The sequence below is a fragment of the Callorhinus ursinus genome, unplaced genomic scaffold, assembly GCF_003265705.2.
Source record: "Callorhinus ursinus isolate GAN/ISIS: 27379988/994484 unplaced genomic scaffold, GSC_fseal_2.0 scaffold45, whole genome shotgun sequence".
In the NCBI taxonomy this organism is placed as follows: domain Eukaryota; kingdom Metazoa; phylum Chordata; class Mammalia; order Carnivora; family Otariidae; genus Callorhinus; species Callorhinus ursinus.
This window is the reverse complement of record NW_027397107.1, coordinates 11,442,305-11,464,968: the sequence shown is the minus strand read 5'-3', so window position 1 is coordinate 11,464,968 and position 22,664 is coordinate 11,442,305.

Genomic DNA, 22,664 nt, shown 5'->3' with positions numbered 1-22,664 from the left:
TCTTGACACAGTGTATACTTTAGCCCAAACGTTAGTCATGAGCATCAAACTATATTTCCAACCACCCACTAGACACCCGCTCTCCAGTGGCTCACAGAACCCTCACATTCAATATGGTCATTTGAGCCCCTGTTTCCTACCTGCTTTCCTTTGGGCTTTGCCATTTCCAAGGAGGGCACCACCCTCCCCCCAGCTGCCCAAGCTAGGAACCTGGTAGATAGATTTTACTCTTCAGCATTCTACTAGTTTTCTGTGGCTGCTGCAACAAATTTCCACAATGTGGTGGCTTAGAACAATAGAAAATTTTTCTCTCATAATTTGGAAGCCAGAAGTCCAAAGTCTGGTTTCACTGGGCTGAAACCAAGATGTCTGCAGGGTCATGCTTCCTCTGGAGGCTCTAGGGGAGAACCTGTTTCTTGACTCTTTCAGCTTCTGGTCAGCATTCCTTAGCTCGTGGACACATCTCTCTGATCTGTGCTCCTTGGTCCCACTGCCTTTTCTGTGTCAAATTTCCCTCTGCCTCTTGCTTATAAGGACACTCATGATTGCATTTAGGACCCACCCGATAATCTAGGATAATCTCCCCATTTTAAAATCCTTTAACACAATCACATCTGCAAAGGTTTTGCTATATAAGGCTGTTGGTTCCAGAGGTTAGGACTTGGTATCATCGTGGGTCATTACCCAGCCTACTACAAGCTCCCTCACCCCCATGCCTCCAACACTGATTAATATCCAAATCCTGCCCATCCTACTTCCTAGGTGTCTCTTAAGCCATTGTACTTCCTGGTCTAATTATATAGTAATCCCTTCACTGATGTTCTGTCTGCCATCTTGTTACCCTCCAGCCCTTTTCCATAAGGTAAATTATTACCCCAGATAGTGATACTGTTCCCGTGCTTTACCTCCTTCAGTGGCTTCAGGACCCCATTCTGGCCCATACCTACTTCCCAGCCCAACTTGGGCCCTTCTTTCACTGCTCATCTGTTCCAGGCCTTGATCTCAGAGCCCTGTATATGCTTTCCTCTGCCTGGGACAGCCTTCTCACTGCACAGCCCCATACTAGGTCCCTGGGGCAGGTTTCCATGGCTACCCATGCTTTCTCAATCATAGACCTGGCACAGGTCAGTTGTAACTATGGTTTAATTTTGTTTCCCAACTAGACTGTAGGCTTGGTGGGGGGGGCAGGCTTATGTTGGTATTGTTCTCCTCTTTCTTGATGTCTCACATGGTACCCATCTTAGACTAGGCATCACGCAATAAGTATTGGGTTGAATTGCCATGGCCTGTCTCCCAGCCTGTTGCCCTTAGGGTCTCAGGGACACCATTTGGATTATTTAGACATTACTAGTACACAGTAAAAAATCAGCTCCTTTTCCTAGAAGCCCGAAGTGCATGGTTCTTCACATCCCTGGTGGGGCTCACCTGTGTATTCTCTCTATCGTGTGGTTTTGGGAGAAATCAAATTGGCATGATGTTGGTTTCCTTGGTTGGCTGGGGAATATCCCACATCTATTCCAAGCCCTGCATCTGGTTCCCATGCTCACCCCACTCAAAGTCCTTGAGTGGAGCCAGACCCTATAAAATCCATAACCATTAACCCGGACCACCTTGTACCTATAAGATTCAGACTGTATGCCCCTGGTAGCTTCCTGCCTGCTGCCTTTCCACACACTAACTACTACATGCAGGCATGGGTCAGGGGCACGGGGCAGACAGTCTTTGATAACAAATGAATCTAGTTACATGTATTAGAGAACTGTCAGGCCATCTCACTGATACAGCATAAGGCGATCATGTAGATAAAAAGCCCTGGGCGTAGTAAAGTCCCAGATGCTCTCACCTCTTGCTCAGCTGAACTTCTTTTTCCCATCCATTGTCTCCTTGAAGATCTTTCAACTTGAACTCCTGTTTCCAGCTCCTTGCCCTCTGCACTGATCTCAGGGTTTAGGATTTATCCTCTGCCTCTTGCTAGCCTGGATATGGTATCAAGCATGCAGCGCCTAGAGCTTCATCATCCTACCAGCCTGCCCTTCTTTAGTTCTGCAAAATGGAGATGGGGAAAATGTGTGTGTGTGGTGTGACAGAGCTGTTCAATGATTTTTTCCTCTTACTTGTTGGTCTGCAAGACTTCTCTCTCATTTGCTCACTCCTGCATCCAGGACTATTGACATAAAGACCCTTCTTATCTACTTCCTTGGCTCATTGCCCTACATGTTCCTCCACCCATACCATGTTTCAGGACTCTGTGCTTGTCCTGTGCTGTTCCTGTTCCTGGCATGCTAATCCCATCTTCTCTGTCTTGCAAATTCCTGCCCATCCACCAGGAACCAGCCCCAATGCCCCTTCCCTTCTGAAGCTTCTACACTGCCACAAGGCAGAGCCAGTCATTCCTTTGTGCACTCATGACACCCCACACTGATCTCTATTAGAGCATTTGCCATATTGCAAGGCCATGCTTCATTTACAGGTCTCTCCTCCTGACTAAAATGTAAGCTTGTTCACTAGGTCTCATTCATCTCTGGATTGCCTATGCCCAACCCATGATTGGTTCTCTGCATTTGTTACAATAATGTGTGGACTGAGAGAAGTCCCCATCCAACAAGACTTGCTCAGCCTCAGGCAAGTGGGGTAAGTGGCCCTTGGAGAATCAGTGACAGTGGCTTCCCTCCCCAGTCATCCTCTGGCTGCTCCCACTTCTTTTGTGATTTAATTGGGATTTGGCACTTCAGACTCTTGGCTGGCCCCTTTAGAAAGAGAGTCATCAGCGGTGAAACTCTCCACATCAACTCACACCTACAGGGCTTGCTGAAATGACATCCCTGCACCTCCTGGCCTCTCCAGCACCTGAGCAAGCTGCCCAGGGACCCCACTATGGGTTAGATTGGCAGGCAAAGTGGTTTAGAGAAGTCCCTGCACCTGGCAGGGCATTATCTCAGCTATGTGGGAGCTTAGAAAATTAATGAAAAGGGAGGGAAGTCATTGGGATTTTAGACTTGCAATCAGGGGCTCTGCGACCCCTGAAGCTGGCAGTATTAAGGGAGCTAATGTGCCGACCGCGGGAGCTCAGCTGGTCTCCGTTTGCTGGTCTTCTCATTGCAGGGGGAGCTGGGCACTCTTTCCTTGTGCCAGACAATGAGATGCTGGCGGAGAGGCAGCAGGCACGGTGCTGCAAATGCCAAGTAGGGGCAGCTGTGCCAAGATTTGGAGGAGCAGATGATTCCCCGGCAGCCCAAGAGGTTTAACCCATCCGGCTGTCCTCACTGATTCAAAAGGAAATCTGGAAGGAAAACAGTGCTCATTGGGCACCAACTATATGCCCAATTCTTTATCTGGTTTATTCCATTCAATCTGTCCAACAAATCTGGGGCCTCTGCCTTACCATCCCATCGAACAGAGGAGAAACCCAGGGCTCCTGAGGGTAAGTCACTTCTCACAGAAGGACCACCTCTTAAGTTCTACAAGCTGTGTTGTGCACAAGGGTGCTTGGCCACCTGGACAAATGGGGGTTGAAATCTAGCCACCCTCTGGTTGTCAAGCTGTGCCCAGAGGGTGCCTTTACTAATTTACAAAGGTCTCCCAGAGAGTGGCCACCATCCTGTTTCACAGGTAGAACTCAGGTTAAACCTGGGTTGGTCCAAATCCTCAATCAGCTATCCTGTATCCCCAAGGAGGTCCAAACTCAGGTTTGGGCAAAACAAACAGAAAGTAGGGGGAGACTCAATGCTGGAAGGAACGGGGATCCAGTGACCTCGTTTCTTCGTACCATCTTATCACCTCCAATCATGATCATCATTTGTCTGTGGGTCCCTCAGCTGCTTCTCATTTCTTAGTCTAAGCTGCTTTGGGCTGCAGTTGGGTATAGTAAAGAGACAGGGACATGTATCTTTTTTTTTTTTTTTTTTTTTTTAATCGGTCAATACCAACACTCCTTTAGTACTAGAGTGGTTCTGGGCAGAAGGCAGCTACCTTGATTGGTTTGCTCACAGCTGATCAAGATGGGCTTGGACGTCAGCATCTTGATGGGATTGCTGTATATAATACAGTCAAGCCAGTTCAAGCACAACCCAAATGCTGGTCTCATTCCCACCTTCCCACCGCCTCAGCCTCCATCTCCACGTTCTCCAGCCTACCCCACAGACCTCTGAAAGATGGAGACTTCACAAATCAGTTCATCCATTATTATTATCATTTTTACCAACTCAAAAGCTTTAAGGGGTTCTATGTTGCTTAGAGGATAAAGTCCTAATTTCATCCAAAAGTGCTTCTCAAAGTGTGGTCCCCAGACCCGCAGCATTGATATCACCTGAGAACTTGTTAGAAATGCAAATGTTCTGGGCTCCCCTCCAGACCTACGGAATCAGAAACTCTGGGTGTGGGGTCCGGCAATCTGTGTTGGAACAACACTTGCAACAACCAGGTAGTTCTGATTCTTGCTAAAGTTTGAGAACCTCCGACCTATCCTAAAACCTGACTTGCCATCTCTTTGTTACCTTCCACTCCAACCAAGTTGATCCTCTCCCTGCTCCTGGTAATGGGCTGTTTATTAGCCTCTTTATCTCTGCTCCTATGGTACCCCTGGCAACATTAGTAGCTGGTTGTTGCCCCAACCTCCAACCTCCCCTTCTTTGTTACCAATGGATCTATATTATGGAGATATCATTGTGCCTAGCTGACCATTTTTTTTTCATTGTAACTAGGTGTGCTTGCAGAGTTAAATTCTAGCTAGTGATTTTAAGTGGAGTGTCCTGAGAAGGAAGAACAGACAGCTGGAGTAAGCCCCCTTTTGTCTTTCCACCTTTTCCTCTTCCTCCTGACTGTTGCCTGGAATATGGATATAATGGCTGGAGCTCTTGCAGCCTTTAAGGACCTTTGGGATAACCTTGACAGGGAGGTTACACACAGCCAAGCCGAAACATAGAAAAAAGCAATGGTCCCATGGAGCTATCATGGCAAGCCCTGAAATCTGACCTCTGAACTTTGCAGGAGAGAGAAAATCTCCATGTGTAGAAGCCATGGAAATTAGGTTTCTGTTAATAACAACCTGAAACAATTTTTAACTCAAAAATGCCTTCCAGATTTCACTTTATTTATACATATCCAACCTGTTCTTTAACCCCTGGTTTGTTCACATGTTAACAATCTAACAAACAGTGGGGCATCTACTCTGTGCCAGGCCCTGGGTAGGTCTTGGAGATGCATTACATCATTACATGCTGGCATGATTGTGCACTTGTCTCCCTTGCCTGCCATTCCATGAGCTTGTCTGCCCTTTAAGGGCAGAGCCTCTGACTCTTTCATCTTTGGATCATCAGCGCTTGATGTGGAACCTAATGCTTGAAAGGAGTCTAGTAAAGGTTTGTGGCATGCCACAGATTTTACCCTAGAAGGTTCACCTGAGTTCTTTCATCGACATTGATCAAAAGGGAAGTGATGTTTACTAAGCACCTACTACATGCCAATTACCATGTTAGACAATTTTTCCCACTCATGATTTCACTCTTTCCTCCAGGGCACCCAGTGACATTTAGGTTGTCATCCTCATTGTACATTTGAGGAAACTGAACCTTGTTGAGATGAAAATGACTCACTGACTTCTAACAACACAGCTGGTAGCTTATAGAAGTGGGACCCTATTGGGATGTTTTTGGTTGTAAGAAATGGAAAAGACAATTTAAACTGGCTTAAATAATAAAGGGAACTGACTGACTTCCAAAACCTAAAACCTTCAGGAGTAGTGCTGGTGTTAGGCAAGAGTAGTCCTATATGGTTCCTTCCTCCACAATCCACAAAATTCCTGAAGTTCACTCTGATTGAACTAACCTCACTTCCTTGCCCACTCCTGAGTCATTTGCAGGGTTGATGACAATGGGGTATCTTAGGCTTGCACTAACCTTTATGGCTTCCAGGCAAGTATACAGAGGCTTCTAGGCAATAGTCCACCTTTTTTTGTTGTTCATCCCATGCTCCATCCCACACTGCAAAGGGCTCACACGCATTTTGGATGGCCCTGCTCTAGTGTCCAAATTCCACATGTGGTCTAGGTATGTGCCCACTGCCAGCACAATCTGCCTGTGGGAGGAAGAATTGGGAAAGAGGCCAGTTCAGGCCTAGCGAGTGGAGTTTGGGTGTGGTCAGTGAGTGTGTGGTCTCTTATGGGAGGTGTAGACCTGTGGGTCTGTCCCCTCAGTCACTCAGACTCTCATCTTATAGCGAAATGCATACTTGAAGCAGGTGTCAGAGCTAGACTTTCTGAAGCATGGGGTGCAGGGAAGGGGCCCTGTTGCCTGATTGTGGTTCTGGATTTTGTGATTAGCCTCAGAGAATCGGGTCCATCTCCAGGGATGAAAGTCCTACCACGCCCTCTCAAACCCGAGGCCTGAATAAAGTGGAGTACAGGATAGAGTATGGGCTATGGAGTATGATGGGTGGGTGCTGATGGGGCAACCACCAACTACTCCGACAGTGGCCTGGGCCTGACTGCCTACCATGTGCATGCTTTTCCTGCTAAACCATCCTGCCCATCAACTCAGAAGAGCTTGCAGACAGCATTTTGTTCATTAGTGAGTTCCCATTACCAATTGCAGAGCCTGGCCCAGAGAAGGTGCTCAATGTATATTTATGAAATGCTGAATGAATGAATGAATGAATGAATGAAAAAGGCTACCTATTATCCTCCTCACTCATGGCTTTTCTCATGTGTATCTTGCACACAATCTAAATCTTCTTGCCTTTGTCCAACATTCTAGTTGCCCCAAATTAAGCCCCTGAGACTCCATCCTAATGTTAGGGCTGGGGAGGGGGTGCTGGTTAGGTTCCCTTACTCAGAAGAGGTGGCATGAATCAAAGCTGGACCCACAGTTCAAAGTGGGAACTTAGTGTCTGCCATACACGCTATGTCCTTAGATGCTGAGGGTATGAGTGTAGGGTGTGCTTTGCCATCTGTTTTCTAGACTTCAAGATGTTGACATCAGAATTTCATTATATCAGAAATATAATTCAGCCAGACATCATGAAGCATTTTGCTTTTGTCTAATTTACCAATATTAATGGCCATCCATGGAAATAACTACATACACTTTGCTGCTCAAAACAGCCAGCCCTGTCTTCACTCCTGTCTCTACAATCAACAAGGGTCAGCCTTGTGCTCCTTGCGTACACCAGCTCCTGGCAGTGCCTTCTCAGAAAGGGAATTTTCCTGTCCCTGTGATGAGAACAAAATGTATTTTACCTCCTGCCTTTGAGAGATAACACCACATTTTCTGAGACATGAGTTTTGACCTGTGATAATGGCCATCCTCAAATGATGGCCTGTCCCTGGACAGCTGGGTCCAGAGCTCTGCTGAAACAATTGTACAAAACACACTGAATGGGAAGCTGCTCTGCAGATGGACTCAATCTGATAATTTTACCCTCTCAGTAAGTGATTTGAATCAGCACATGCCTAACCCCAAAGGGTGTGATATAGTCCAAGTATCCCAAAGCCCTCATATAGGTTCTGGGGGTGGGGGACCACATGTTTCACTTGACTTGTTCTTGACTTGAATCCTCTCCCTGCTCACTCCACCCACCAGTTCCTCCTGAATCAGAAGACGGGCATAAACTCTGGGGTATAGGCTGGAGGACTGTAAGTACAAGAGCTGCATTCCAAATAATTCCTCTGTGTCACTGGTCCATAGAAAGTTATAAATAAAAGGTAGTAAGTCTCATGGGACCATAAATTCATATCTACAATATTGCCTCTTATCTCTCTGGCACTGGCACAGTGGTGGGTGTTATCAGGCTTTTAATTAGTAAGGAATGAACGATTGATTGATTGATTGAATGGAATTTACTGTCCCTGGATTCAGTAGGTATAACCTAACTTTCTCTAGGGTTGATTTCTTCCATTATACTGTAGCCTACTCAGAAGGTACAGTACTAACTACTCTCCTTATGGTTCAAGGGTGTCTCAGCCTCAGATAATTGTCAGTCCTGACATGTTCAATACTGTCTGGTTTAAGGGATTTACCTGTTTCTGGCCCTCGTATGGAAATAAGCACTGTGAGCTGAGCTGGAATGTCTGATGTGCAGCTGTACACAGTGCCGATCTTTGTTCTGTTCTCATCATTGCTACAGTGGCCAGAGCTGATTGGGAAAAGAGGTGATAAAAGTGAGGGTCCAGAAAATCAAGACCTAACTTAAGCTCTGTGCTTAGAACAAATATTCTTTAATTTATATTGAGACCCAGTTCACAAAATGCTATTTACAGTTTTCAGTTTCAAAAATGAAGGGGGCAAAAATCAAATCTTGATTGCCATGTCTTACCCATGAAGAGTAGTAACTCACACAAGTTACAAAGGACTATTTAATAATCTTCTGACCAATGGCTGAGACTTGGTTAAGGGTGTTTTGAATGTGACAGGATCTGAAGAAGGAGACAAGGAAATTATTGGAAAAGTACTATTTTTTTTTTTTATAGAGAGATAGTGAGAGAGAGCACAAGCAGGGAAGAGAGGGAGAAGCAGGTTCCCTGTGAGCAGGGAGCCCGATGTGGGGCTTGATTCCAGGACCCTGAGATCATGACCTGAGCCAAAGGCAGACACTTAATCAACTGAGCCACCCAGGTGCCTGAGAAATACTCTTCTTGACTTTAGATGCCCTCTGATCAAGCATTGTGGGTAGGTTGAATAATAGTTCCTCAAATAAGTTTGTGTCCTGATCCCTGGAGCCTGTGAATGTTACCTTCCATGGCAAAAGGGACTTTGTAGCTGTGATCAAGTTAAAGATCTTGAACCGGGGAGATCATCCTGAATAATCTGGGTGGTCCTGACCTAATCACAATGGTCCTCTTATAAGAGGGATGCAGGAAGAGCTAGTCAGAAAAGAAGGTGACATTATGATGGGAGCAGGGACTGGAGTGGTGTCCTTTGAAGATGGAACAAGGAGCCACAAGCCAGAGATTCCAGGTGGCAACTAGACACTGAAAAGAGCAATGAAACAGATTCTCCTTTCAAAAACTCCAAGAGTAACTGGTCCTGCAGATACTTGGATTTTAGTCCAGTAAGACCGATTTCAGACTTTTGAGTTCCAGGACTATAAGAGAATATATTTGTGTTATTTTAAGTCACAGAGACTGTGTTAACTTGTTATAGCAGCAATATTAAACTAATACAAATATCAACCATCAACCTTGCATTTGCTACTGATCTTATAATGAATAAAATTTCTTGTGGGTCTGATCTCCTACCAGTGGAGGACACACCAGTGAGGAAGGTTCATTTGCATCAAAGTAACTCGGTTATGTTAATGATTTATCATGAAGTGTGAGGGGATTTGAGAGAGGCCAATTCCACGTTACCAGTTTGCAGAGCCATTTTGCATTCCAGGAACTTGAGGAATGAATCTCAGATTTGGTGGAGTGATAGTCAGGGTAGCTTCCACTTCCAAAGAAAGGGTTAGGAAATAGAAATGTGTTCCATGGAAAATGATCTTCTCAGTTTGTAACCTTTCTAAACTGTTCACCATAGGCCTTTCAATAGGTCATTTTCAGTTTCATTGGCTCTGTTTTCCTAGAGTGGTTAACAGTATGGACTTTCAGGTTGGTGACACTGGGGTTCAAACCTTAGCTCCACAGCTCTCCAGCTTTGTGACATGGGGCTAGTTAATTAATGTCAATATTCTCATTTGTAAAATAGGGCTAATAAAACTGACTTTATAAAGTTATTTTGCAGATTAAATAAAATACTACATGTAAATAGGTTAGCCTGTGGCTTGGTATATAACAATCACTCAATAAAAAGGTACTAATATTATTTACTCACCCATAGAAGAGCCATGACAATCATCTACATGAATGTCACAAGGGACAATAGAAATCCATCTTGGGAAGCACTGTCATCTTTGGATCAGTGTATTAGGGTACTGCAGAGAAATAGAACCAATAGGATATATATATGTATATATATCAAGAGATTTATTATAAGGATTTATTATAAGGAATTAGTTCACACAATCATGGAGGCTGAGAAGTCCCAAATCTGCAATCAATAAGATGAAGGCCCGGGAGAGCCAATATATGGTTCCAGTCTCAGTACAAAACCTGAGAACCAAGAAAGCTTATGGTATAAATTCTAGTCCAAGAGCCAGCAAGCTCAATAACCAAACAGAGCTAATTTTTCAGTTTGGGTCCAAATACAGGAAAAGACTGGTGTCTCAGTTCAGTCAGGCAGGAGGAGTTCCCTCTTGCTCAGGCTTTTTGCTCTATTGGTCTTCAACTGATTGGATGAGGCCCACCCATGTTGGAGAGGGCAGTCTGCTTTACTCAGTCTACCAATTCAAATGTTAATCTCATTCAGAAACACTCTCACAGACACACCTAAAATAATATTTGACCAAATATCTGGTTGGCACATAAAATGAACACCTCACAATCAGCCAACAAATAAAAATCAATGGGCAAATTCTTGATACCACTTCATAGCTTGGATTAGACAATAGAAGTGTGTGGTATGTCATGCTCTCTCTTCTTTGACTTCCCAGTAGTGGGGGAACACGTTGAGTGAAGCCTCTATTAGTCTAGACCCCCGAGTGTGTACCATGAGCAGAATTCTTTGCTGACCTGCAATGGACATGGAGCCACATAGCAAGAGAGAGAGTCCTCAAGGCTTTCTGGAGCACCAGCCTGATATTTAACAGCATAAATTAGTCCTCCAATTGGATAACTCCAAAGGCCATCCTAAATTTAACATGTTCATGTGTCCAAAACCAAATTCTTACTTTTCTCCCTCCTCAAACCTGCTCCTTTCCAGTCTTATCCATCTCAGTATGTGGCATCATCATCCCTGCAATTGTTAAAGTCAAAACCTAAGATCCTTCCTGGATTCTTTCCTATAGTCCCCACATCTTTTCATCAGTAAATCAGTTCTATTTCCAAAATATGCTTCCCTCTGTTACCAATAGTATTACCCTAATCCAGGCTGGGACCAATGCAATCGCTTCTTTGCTTTTCTACCTGTTGTTTTATAACCCATCCTCTGCACAGCAGCCACAGTGAAATTTTAAAAACAGAAAGTATATTTTGTCATTCTCCTGCTTAAAACCAAATCATTAATTCACTAAAAAAATTTTACTGAGCACTTATTTAAGTGCAAGGCACTGTTTCTGCACTTTGGACATATAGCAATAATTAAAGTTCCTTACCTCCTGGTAAATAGACAAGCTCCTGAACAACTGCTCTATGTTACAGGAGGATAGAAGGGTGCAGGCGCAGATTGGTGGTGGATTTAGGAATGGCAAGATGAGGACTCTCTTGGAAAGCTATGTTCTTTCGGAGAAATAGAAAGCACCCTCATTAGCTGAAAGTGAGGCAGAGGGAAAGATGTAGGTGGTTTAAGGTGAGAAGAAAAGGTATGGAATGGTTGTCTTGAGGAGAGGGATGATGAGTTGACTAAGGAACTGAGGTAGGGAAACCAGTAGTGCTGACAGTTCCCTTGAAGTTATGAGCATAACTTTAACGTCAAACAAGTCTTCCTGAGTATTTCTCTCCAGTTACACTCAGCAACCCCAAGGCAAACATGATGTTTTTAAGCAGGGTTGGAATTTGCTAGACAAGTGGAAAGGCAGAAAGAAGGGAAGAGGGTTGAAGATGTATAAAAGGAAGTTTTACTGGCGATAGACCATCGATGTAAGCCGAGAAAGAAGGAGAGTAAGAACTTCAAATAGTGGATAGCAAGAGAGTGGGGTTGGAGGTTCTTTTGGGACCAAAGAAGTGTTGGAATTGGAGTATTAGGAGGAGTAATGGCAGGAGTGGTGGTGGTGGGTAATTTCCCATAATGAACAATCCAGATCATTATTCATCTCCTGACTTCCTCTCCAAACTCTACCTCCTCCCACACTGCAGCTTAGTCCTTAGCTCAGCCACACCAGACTCTTCCTTCAACCTGCCTGACCCTCTTCCCCCCATTGTTTTATTCTTTTTTTTTTTTTGCCCTCCCCGTTCTGTCTGCCTGGAAAACTCTTCCCCACTGAAGAGTCCTTTGGCTGTCTCCATCTTATCATTCAAGCCTTCTCTGACCTCCTACCTAAAATAGTGACCCACTCCATCCCTCACTGAGGTTACCCTTGATCTTATCAGCTACATAGTACTCACCTAAACCTGAAATGCTTCATCTGTTGACTTGTTTATTGTCAGTGTGCCCCTTCGTCTGGAAGGCAAGCTACATGGGGGCAAGGACCTTGTGTGTCTTGTTCTCTGTTGATATCCAGCAGCCAGAACAGTGCCAGAACGGGAGGACCCCAATGAGGAGTGGAATTAATAGACAAAGGCATGAATTAATAAATTTTTAAAACAAACTTTCCCTTTATCACCTTAAAAATTATTGATCCACAGACTTTTTTTTCCCAAGCAAGTCCAGTATTTTTGTTGAAATCACTTGGAAATCATTTCCGGTAGAAGGAGCAGTTCTCACCTGGGGACCGTTTTGTCCTCCAGAGACATTTGGCAATGTCTGCTGACTTTTTGGTTGTTTGATGTACTCTTGGGAATTAGTAGGTAGAGATATGGATACCGTGAAACATCCTGCAATGCTAAGGACAGCCCTTGACAATAAGAAATTATCTGGCTCCAAATGTTTATAGTATCAAAGTTGAGAACACTGCAGGAGGCTAAGAGTCATCACTCCTTGAGAACTATGGACCAGACCAAGTGCAGTGTGAAGTGTGAAGGTAACTCCAAGGCACCCTGGAGAAGTGGAGCTCTCCCATGACCTTGGAACTCCCGTATATGAACTGCCAGTGCAGCATCTCTCTCTGGAAAGATACAGTGAGGGAACCATTGTACCGGCAACAGCCAAGATAAATAATCCACAAAATATACCCACTTCTTTCAGGAAAGGACACAACCGGGAGGGCAGACCTACATTTGTAACTGGTTGTTGTCTACCCATTGGAGCCCTGGAAGCCTTGAAGTGGACAAACATACAATTATGTGGAAGTGCAAGCATACATTGCAGGCCTTGATGGTCCCAGCATTGAGGTTTTCTCAACTCTCAAAGCCTTTCCTATTCATCAGGAGAGACCCCATTTACAAAACATTTATTCAAGGCTTAATTACTAATAAATCCCCGCATGAAGCCACTCCATTGAAAGGCTGCACAATAGCTTGGCCTGGTAATCAATGCCCCATTCATGCACTAATCAGTGGAGATAAATGGATGTAAGAGGTGTGGGGAGCAGGCCCATGGACCAGAAGAGAGACTCCCTCTCCCCTTCCCTTTGGGGCTCTTCTCTAATTAGGGCTCTGTTCACATGCTAATCAGTACTGGGATCCCTGAAAGTTAGGGAGGGCACTCTCCTATTGGATCTGTGCTCTTATGTAGGCAGATGCACTAGTTCATGTGGATTTCCTCTACCCTGGAACATCAGCCCTGCTTTTGACCAGTTGTTGTCCTGAGCTCTATTTTTAAATAGGCTGCGGGATTATCCCTGAGCTGCCTTCCACCCACACATGGGTACCATCATACATCAGACCCTGGGGCTGGGCACCCTACATGCGTTGTTCTCCTGAACCTTATCATAGGTGTGGGACATGGTTTTGTCTTATTATCCTGATGATAAAGATGAAGTTCCCTAAGTTCCCCAAATCACAAAGCTAGTAAGCAGAAGGACAGGTCTCCAACTCACCAATGAATTAAGTATTTATTTTATGCATACATGTGCCGGGTACAGGAAATACAGTTTAATAGGGAGGGTGAATACAAAATAGTTAATTATCACACCTCACATGGGGGCTCTATTCCAAAACCCAGTGTCTTTCTACTCCCCTGCATTGAGTTATCTTTTATGGGTAATCCAGGTGCAGAATAGTGGTGATGTGGACCAGGGTGTAATGATGAGAAACCATCAGATTCTTGTAAGGAACAATTAATTCCTGTATTATTAAAATTACTCCAAACAAAGACAATAGGAAAAGAGAAATTTATAGCCCCATTTCATTTATTAATATAGGTATAAGAAGTCTTACATAAAATATTAGCTAACTGAAACCAATAGTGTATTAAAAATAATATATAAGGAACTCTTTGTGGATAAATAAGAAATCTAGCAACCCCAATAGAAAAATAATCAAAGCAATGTGAACATATAATTTGGGGATGAGGAAACCAAACATATCTGAGAAGATGCTTAAATTATTAATAATCAGAGGCAAATTGTAAAATAAGAATTACTTTATATCTAGTAGGCTTGCAAAACTAGAAAGCTGGATAATGCCTAGTGGATTTGTGGGGATTTTGGAATGGAAGCTCTTTGGCACTGCTGTCAGGAGGGCAGATGGTGTACATGTGCCCAAGAGCATAGCTGGTACTTTTATTTTAAGTAGATGCACACAGAATGACTCAGCAATTCCACCCTTCTCTGTGTAGTCCAAAGAAATTCTGACACAGGTCCCCAAGGGGCATGTACAAGACTCTTCATTGCAGCATTGGTTATGGTGCTGGAGACCACTTGGGTGTCCATCTGTCATCCAGAGATTGGATAGGTAAATGTAGAGGGTGCATGTAGCAGAGCAGGGGATAGCAGTTTAGAGACAACAGATTAGCTGTAGCCATAGCAACGAGGATGAACTTTTAAAAATGTAATTAGTGAGAAAGGTAAGAAGCAGAATGAAATCTATAACTCAATAACATTTATGAGAAAGTTCAAATACGTGCATATAAAACACTGTTTTTGCAAGAACACATATAAACAGAAGCATGTAAATGCACATGGATGGTTTCCACCATGGGAAGGGGATGAAGAGTGGAGGTACAGTGAAGGTTGCAGCAGGAAGTAGATGGCACACCCAAATTAAGATAATTCAAGATAGGTTTGTTCACAAAGGTGTGGGAGGGTGTAAGGAAATCGTATGAGGTAGTACAAAAACCCAGAGTTGGTGGAACTCGAGCAGTTATTTCAACCCAGCCTGGAGCGACTGGAGGAGGGAGGAGCTACTGAGACTTGGAGGGGAGACACTTGTAAAGGGAGGCTTGCCAGGAGAGCAGCAATAGTCTTCAGCAGCTGAAGGACCCAGCTGGCCATGGCAACCCAGTTGGAGAGAAGCAGGGATGCATTACCAGGACCTCATGCTCTTCTTTCCCTGGTGCTCTAGCTGGAGCTTCCCCATTGGCTGGCTCAACAAAAAGCCAAAGGGCACAGGAGGCCATTAGTGCATCCACTCAGGTCTGCCTCTTGGACAGAAGGAAGAATGACAAAGTGTGCCAGAGGAGTGATTGTGGAGGGACAATGGCAGTCACTTGACTAATGGGCTCTGAGAATAAAGGGAACTTGTTAACAAAACAAACAAATAAATATAAACATGGGGGGGCTTGCAAGAAAAAATGAGCAAGTAAAGACAACTCCCTACCCAGGAGGAATCTGGGTCCTGGCTATAAGGGAAATGAGAAAACGTTTTCACACATGCTTTTTTTTTTATTCACAAATAATTATTTCATTCAGTGTCATATACATAAGAGAAAACAATAAATATGCTAGTGCACATTTTTTCCCCGCACATTCTTGATATTGTGCATTGTGCATATTGTGTGTTCAACACAAGTAAATTTAGTTTGTATGTGCATATTTATGATCCTCACTGTAAAATTGGCAAGTTAGCACACAAATTAAACCACCAGTGGTCCCAATAACAGCAAAATTTTCAAAATGTAACCTTTGAATATGCAAGTTCTTATTAGACATTTTGAGAAACAGGTAACTCTACAGAATTTCTGAATAAACTTGTATGGACTCCTTGATGACCTGAAGCACCCCCATGGGACCCTAGTGTCTTAGGACTACAGTTTAAAAATTACTTTCTTGAACAAATGCATAGCAGTCTGTGATTATCTAACCCAAATCATCAATCTTTATAATGTGTCCTTTCTTCCAACTCCTGCCTTTGATTAATCCAAATTTCTCCTAGTTTCTTTTATTACAGAGTATTAATGTTTAAAATACCATAGTCTATAAGAGTACAATTAAGTGGCCTCTGGAAAATTCCATTCCTTCCTCCACTTGAATGATGAATCCTCCAAGAACGACTTGACCATAGTGTGAGCAGACGGTAGGTCTTTTTCCCCCTGCTTCATACCATAGTTGGATGTTAGCCAGGTCTCTTGTATGCAACACAGAAATTAGCTAGGTGAACCACAGTGAAATCCAGGCTTTGAGATCAGGAGTGAATTTCCATGGCACCCGAGACAGTGGCAAGGAGCCCCAAAGTAAAATGGATGTTTCCTCAGATACTGGAGGGAGGGGCTCAGCACTCAGTAAAATCAATAAATTAAGAAGTCTAGCTTTGTTCAAGGCTAGAATTTGGCAGCAGATCAGTAAATAGTTCACAGAACTAAATACATTGACTGAATGTCCCATGGAGAGGAAAAGACTGTCCTTAGGAGTGGAAGTTGTGGCACACAGACCTCAGGAGGAGGGGCAGAGGCTTTGCAGAGAGGTGTCAGGTAGACCAGAAGCCCAGCATTGGGTTCTTTGTTGGTAAATAGGAACAGATTTTAGGCACAGAGATGCTGTGGACAGAGCAGCTGTGTGGAAATGCTAGGACTTCTGAGGCCCCAAGTACAAGTCTGGGGCGCCAATAAGATTGGAAAGCAGGTTTGGGAGAGACCTGCTTCCTACCAGATTTGAGTGAGCACCACCACCTTTGTTGGTTGTTGGGATAGTTGAGAAATCTGGGCTAAGGAACGATTTTCCTTGCTCACAATTCTATACAGCTCACTTGATTGATCCATGGTTTTCCATGACATTGTTTTATTTTTTCTCTTTATAAGCCTTAAGGTTTGGATGTCTTTCCACAGCAAGATGGATATGGATAGAGAGATAGAAACTCTCAGGGGTTCTGCTGGTATGATGATTGAGGGCCCAACAGCACAGAACCCAGGAAGATCTGGGAATATGATGGCCTGACTGTGGAGGCTGGTAGGTTCCCAAGGTACTGTAGGGTTCTGAGGGGGAACGTCCAAGCCCAGCCCAGCTGGTCCTGCCTTCTGGGGCTCTTCTCACTCACCAAGCATGAGCCACTTAAATTGACAGTTAAATGTGTGGACTATATTTAATTGAGCTCTGGCTGTGAAATATTCATGTGTTAGTGTTGTTCACCTTGTCAAAGAGTTGGGGTCTTAGAAGTCACAGCATACCTTGTGAAAATCATGGAATATTCACATATTCAGAGTACACCTCCTGTGGAAAAAGACCATGTCTGTATTATACCATTAATCTTAGCAGTGCCTGTCATGCTAAATAAATATCTAAATAAATAATGCTAATATTTAGTACATGCTAAATAAATATCTGTGGAAAAAAGGAAGGAAAGAAGGAAGGACAGAAGGTAAGGAAAGGTGATTCACTTAACCAGAAGAAACAGTCTCTGGATGTTATTTTCTGATCATATTTTAGAGATTTTCCTTTATTAGTCTGCTCTTATGTTTAATCATTCTATTGATTTATGGATACTTGCTAGCAAAAGAAGTCAGTGGTAGGGAGGCAAATTTTTTTTTAAAGATTTTATTTATTTATTTGACAGAGAGAGACACAGCGAGAGAGGGAACACAAGCAGGGGGAGTGGGAGAGGGAGAAGCAGGCTTCCCGCGGAGCAGGGAGCCTGATGCGGGGCTCGATCCCAGGACCCCGGGATCATGTCCTGAGCTGAAGGTAGACGACTGAGCCACCCAGGTGCCCCTAGGGAGGCAAATTTTAGGAAAGCATTTTGAAGGAAAAATTTAAAATAGAAAATTTCAAGTTCCCCTGCAAATTTGAAGGTTGACTTTTATCGACCTCAGTTTTAGTCATACTCCGTTTTGGTTTAGGTCAAGACTGCTGAGTGTTCTGTAGGCAAAGTTGGAGAACAATTCTCGATGGATAACCTGGCAACCGAGTGAAGGCACTGCTTAAGTTAAGTCTACAAATATTCCTAATATTACACTGTATGTTAACTAACTGGAATTTAGATAAAAATGTAAATATTCTGCAAATATTTACTCAGCACTTACGTTGTATAAAGGAGTGTTGGGGCTGGTCATTGAGAGGACCTCACCACTGGTTGACCCATGAGATAGACCCAGGCAACTGGGGGATCCTCAAACCCTCCTTTGTTCTTGGAATGTCTGCCCTGCCCACTGTTCACACCGTGAGAATCATTTTCGATGACGTAGCCTTGAGAGAGTAAGGTTCTTTTGAGACCATCTGGATGGTATGTGTGACTGAATCCCATTAAGGCCTCTATACAGACTTTTAAGATTCTGGTGGGCAGGTGTGGAGATTTTGTCTCCCCAAAATTTGGGACTTTGGACTCCCAAGACCAGCCTCGTTTGTAAATTCCCTTATTTATTGAACCTGCCACCTACCAATCTGGAGTGGGCTGCCTCAGCTCTCTTTCCTTGCCGTGAGTGTATGGGGCCAGTTTACAAATAAAGAGGAGTTGCATTGCTAGGGGTGTAGGGTTAAGACTTTCCTTCCAGGGGTTAAGTTTAGCAGTGGGAAGCAGCCTAGGATTTTCCCTGAGTAGCACAGCATCTGTCCATCTTTTCCTTTTCCTTCATTCCATCCATTTATCCATCTATCCACTTATTTATTTCGGCATTCAACAAAAACTTAGTTATAAGCATCAAGCTAAAGCTCTCAGGATACAAATAATAACCTGAACGAAGTAGGTATAACCTTAAGATGATTCCAGAACAGGTGTTGTCAACTTTGGCAGCACACTGGTATCACCTGGAGGAGCTTTGAAAATGCTGATGTCTGGATCTCACCACCAGAGGTTCTGATTTAGTTGCTGTGGGGTGAACCCCGGGCATCAGGCTTTTTGAATGATTTCTGTTTGATTCTAACTTGCAGCCAAGGTCAAGAACCACTGCTTTAGGATGAGGAGTTTGAGTTTGCTAGATGGATTAGGGGAGAGAGGATAGTCCAGGAATGAACATATACAGAGACACCAAAAACACAATAGAGAAAGTGGCCTTCAAGGAGTAACAGAGATTAGACATAGCTGGAAAATAAAGGATTAGCTGATTAGCTGGGGCCCAGGAGAGATGTGCTGGGCTGCTGTAACAGATGAGGACAAGGTGCAACGGGAGAGAGCACAGGGCACGTAATCCTCCAGGCTGAGAGGATTTGGAAGGACTGCTTAGAGAAAATTGGAGTGAAGTCCCTCCCTTGAAGGACAGCTAGGATTTGACAGGTGGAGAGAGGGTGAAATCTCTCCAGATGGAAAGCACTGAATCAATGGGATCAAGTTGTGAAATGTCTGGTAGAGGGGGAGTCTGGAGTTCCCAAGCTGGTAGTAAGGGAGTGACACAGTGAAGGAGAAAAGATTAAGGTCAGATCTGAGGCTGAGGATTTTGGATTTTACCCTTAAGGCAGTGGAGAGCCTTGGAAGGTTAGTCTTTGGAGGAGGGGAACGCCAAGATGAAGTCTGAGATAGGAATTCCCGAGGCAGTGGGGGAGGAAGGCTGGCACGTGGGAGAGCTGAAATGAGGCTAATGGATAATTTCTAGGCAGTAGACTTTGCATGCCTCTAACACGGTTAATGGGCACATTATTTTAGTCTAAATGAGTAAGAGACATTTTCTTACCCTTTAAAACTCAGAAGCTGATTTAAGTGAGGAGTCATTGCAAAGATCAATTTTGAAATTGTTGGTAGTGGAAAGCAGCTTCTGAGGCTGGGGATGAGGGTGACTCAGTAGAAACAGAATTGGGTTTTTACAAAAAATCCTGCTGCCTAAAGATATAAAGCAATTAGCAGAGCATGAGTGGTGTCGCTTCCGTGTTACCTGTGCCAGGAAGGCAGGGGCTCTGGAACTCGCCTGGGCCTGCCTCTCAGTCCTCGTTGGGACCCCCAAACAGCTACCGGATCCCCACACATATCTCAAAGCAGAAAACAAAAAGCAGACAACTCCTACCCTTTGCTTTACAGACTGGAAAATTTAAAGAAAGAACAGAGAGGAAGGGGGTCAGCCCTACCTCTTGGTCTGTGGGCACTGAGGCCCTGTACCTGTGGATTAGGCCCTGCTATTTCCTGAGCCCTTCTGAGCAAGACGGGGGCCCTCTGGCAATGTTCGCCCACAGTGGTGGGGATGGTGTCTGGAATTTAAGTGCAGGGCTGACATTTTACCAAAGGCACTGGTACAGATATGCTACTTGCTAAAATACTGACATGCTTCCTTAGGAATTAGAAACTTGCTGCCACCACCTAAATAGCTTTGCATTACCTGGCTGTCCCACAGGCTTCCCTGGGATCCTCTTGGACACCCAGACCTCTTCACTGTCTAGCAACTAAAGGGTCGGTGTTCCTGGCATAGCAGGGTCTCCAGACTCCTAGTCTAGAAGTTACCTGCTCAGGTGGCCCACCTTACTGGTTGTGTGATATCTTGAGTATCACCCTGTGTGTATGAGTCTAGGCATCTCTTCTTCTTCTTTTTTTTAAAGATTTATTTATTTGAGAAAGAAAGATAGCATGTGAGCGAGGGGAGGGGCAGAGGAAGAGAAAATCCTTAAGCAGACTCCCCGCTGAGCACGGAGCCCACAATGGTGCTTGATCCTAGGACCCTGAGATCATGACTTGAGCTGAAATCAAGAGTCAGCTGCTTAACCGACTGAGCCACCCAGATGCCCCTAGACCTTTCTTCTGATAGCCTTGTTTTTGCCCCCTTGTCCCCAGTAGATAGGAGCCATCTTTGAAGTCAAGGCCGGACCCGTGTCAAGCCCTCCTTTTGCCTCTTCTTTCTGGAACCTGTGCTCTGTTTCCAATCTCCACCTCCTATCCCACAGCCCCCACTGCTAAGTAGGATTTTGCTTTGAATTTAAAGAACCAACTTCTGCAAGTATCATTGCCAGATATACCTACTATCATATTTACCTATTCCATGTTATTATCACAAATCTAAAGTGTGGCATAGGCCTAGTTAGTGCCTTCCTTCTGAACACCTTTTCTTGCCAGACCTCCGGAACATCGCACTTTGGTCTCCTGGTTGACCTCCCCATCCAGACCCTGCCTAAAATCACAGCATACCCCTGAAGCCAAGCACCACTGAGTGAAGACAAATGCAGTGTTGCATAGGATGATCTCAGGTATCTGCAGATCTTTGCTCAGTGCAGAGGACCAGCCCTTCACTCAAGACTGTCCTTGAAATCCTCAGGGGCAGAAGCTCAATGTCAAGCCTTGGGTGACTGATGGATATATGTTCTAGGACTGGTACTACCACCTACAGGCTGGGTGATGTTGGGCAATTTATTGAACAACTTAAAAGCTCAGTTATATGATCTGTAAAATGGGGATAACTTTTCTATGAGATAATGTGTGAAGTACTTGGCAGGTAGAGGTGTTCAATGTGTGGGAGCTCTTATATTCCTCTTTTCTTCCTGTAGCTCCTGGCCCCATTCTGACTAAGCCTCTGGACTGATGAATTGCTCTTTGTTTCCCAGCCTCCCCCTCTCCCAACCCTGCTGAAGGGTTTTGGTTCAGAGAGCCCTCTGACTCTTCCTTCTCTTGCTTGCCTCACCTGTCAGACTCAATTCCGCCCTGTGCCTCTTGTGGGCGGAGCACCTCCCCAGGACCCATTCTTCCTTTCCTACTTGTTAACAGGGTCCTGCTTTTGTTCATGTCAGCCATATACCCAGCTAAAGTACTGGCCTTCCCAGATTCCCTGCAGGAGGGTGGCCAAGCACTGATTTAACAAACACTCCTGTTGCACTTACGATGAACCAGGCATGATTATAAGCATTTTGCAGTTTACGTTACCATAACATTTGTATGAGGTAGGTACTATTATTCCTTTTGACTCATGAGAAAACGGATACAGAGAGGTTAAGTAAATAGCCCCAAAGCACACCTATTAAATGGTGGATCCTGGATTTGAACCCAATTAATTGTTAGAGTCAGTGCTCTTCACTGTTATGGTTGGCTGGTTCCAGCCAATATAAATTGGATTTCAGAGAAAGTTTGTGCTTTTTTGACATAGCTGTCAACCCCTTCCTGCTTTCTCTTTGTTTCTTCTTCTGGCCAGGGATACTGATGGGAGGTGTGAAGTGGCAAGCATGAGGGATAAAAGCTACACTTCACAGATGATGGAGCCTGGGTCAGTGATGGCACTTTGGACTGCTGTATCACTGCTGGACAACCTCCCCTGTGCTCCTGCTCATGGGGGAAAATAACCTTCTATTTGGTTAAGCCACTGTGGTTGGGTTTCCGTAGCTGAATAATGAACCTTAACCCTCAGCCTCCAGCAAGGAGGATGGTATACGGGGTCACTCATATCAGAAGCTTTTTCAGGACACAGCCTGCTTTAGGCTTACATCCAGTGGCCAGGAAGTGGCCCCTTCAGTGGCCCAGCTGCAGCTCTGCTTGTCCACATAGTGAGCTGAGAGGCTTGCAGCCTCCTCTCAGCCTTTCCTGAGCTCTCTCCACACCAGCTGCCAGTGAGGGTAATGGTGAGGCTTGATTAGGACTCTCTGACATGCCAGAGAGATTCTGGCTTCACTCCCTCTACCTCCCTGGCTCTGAGTAGAAGAGAAGCCCTGTATGTTATGAGGAGGGCCCGTTTAAGCAAGATGTAGATGACCAGAGAAGATTCAGGAAGCTCAGCGTAGCAGAACTTGGCCAGGAAAATAGCATGGCTTCAAACTTTGTCTCCTAATTAGGT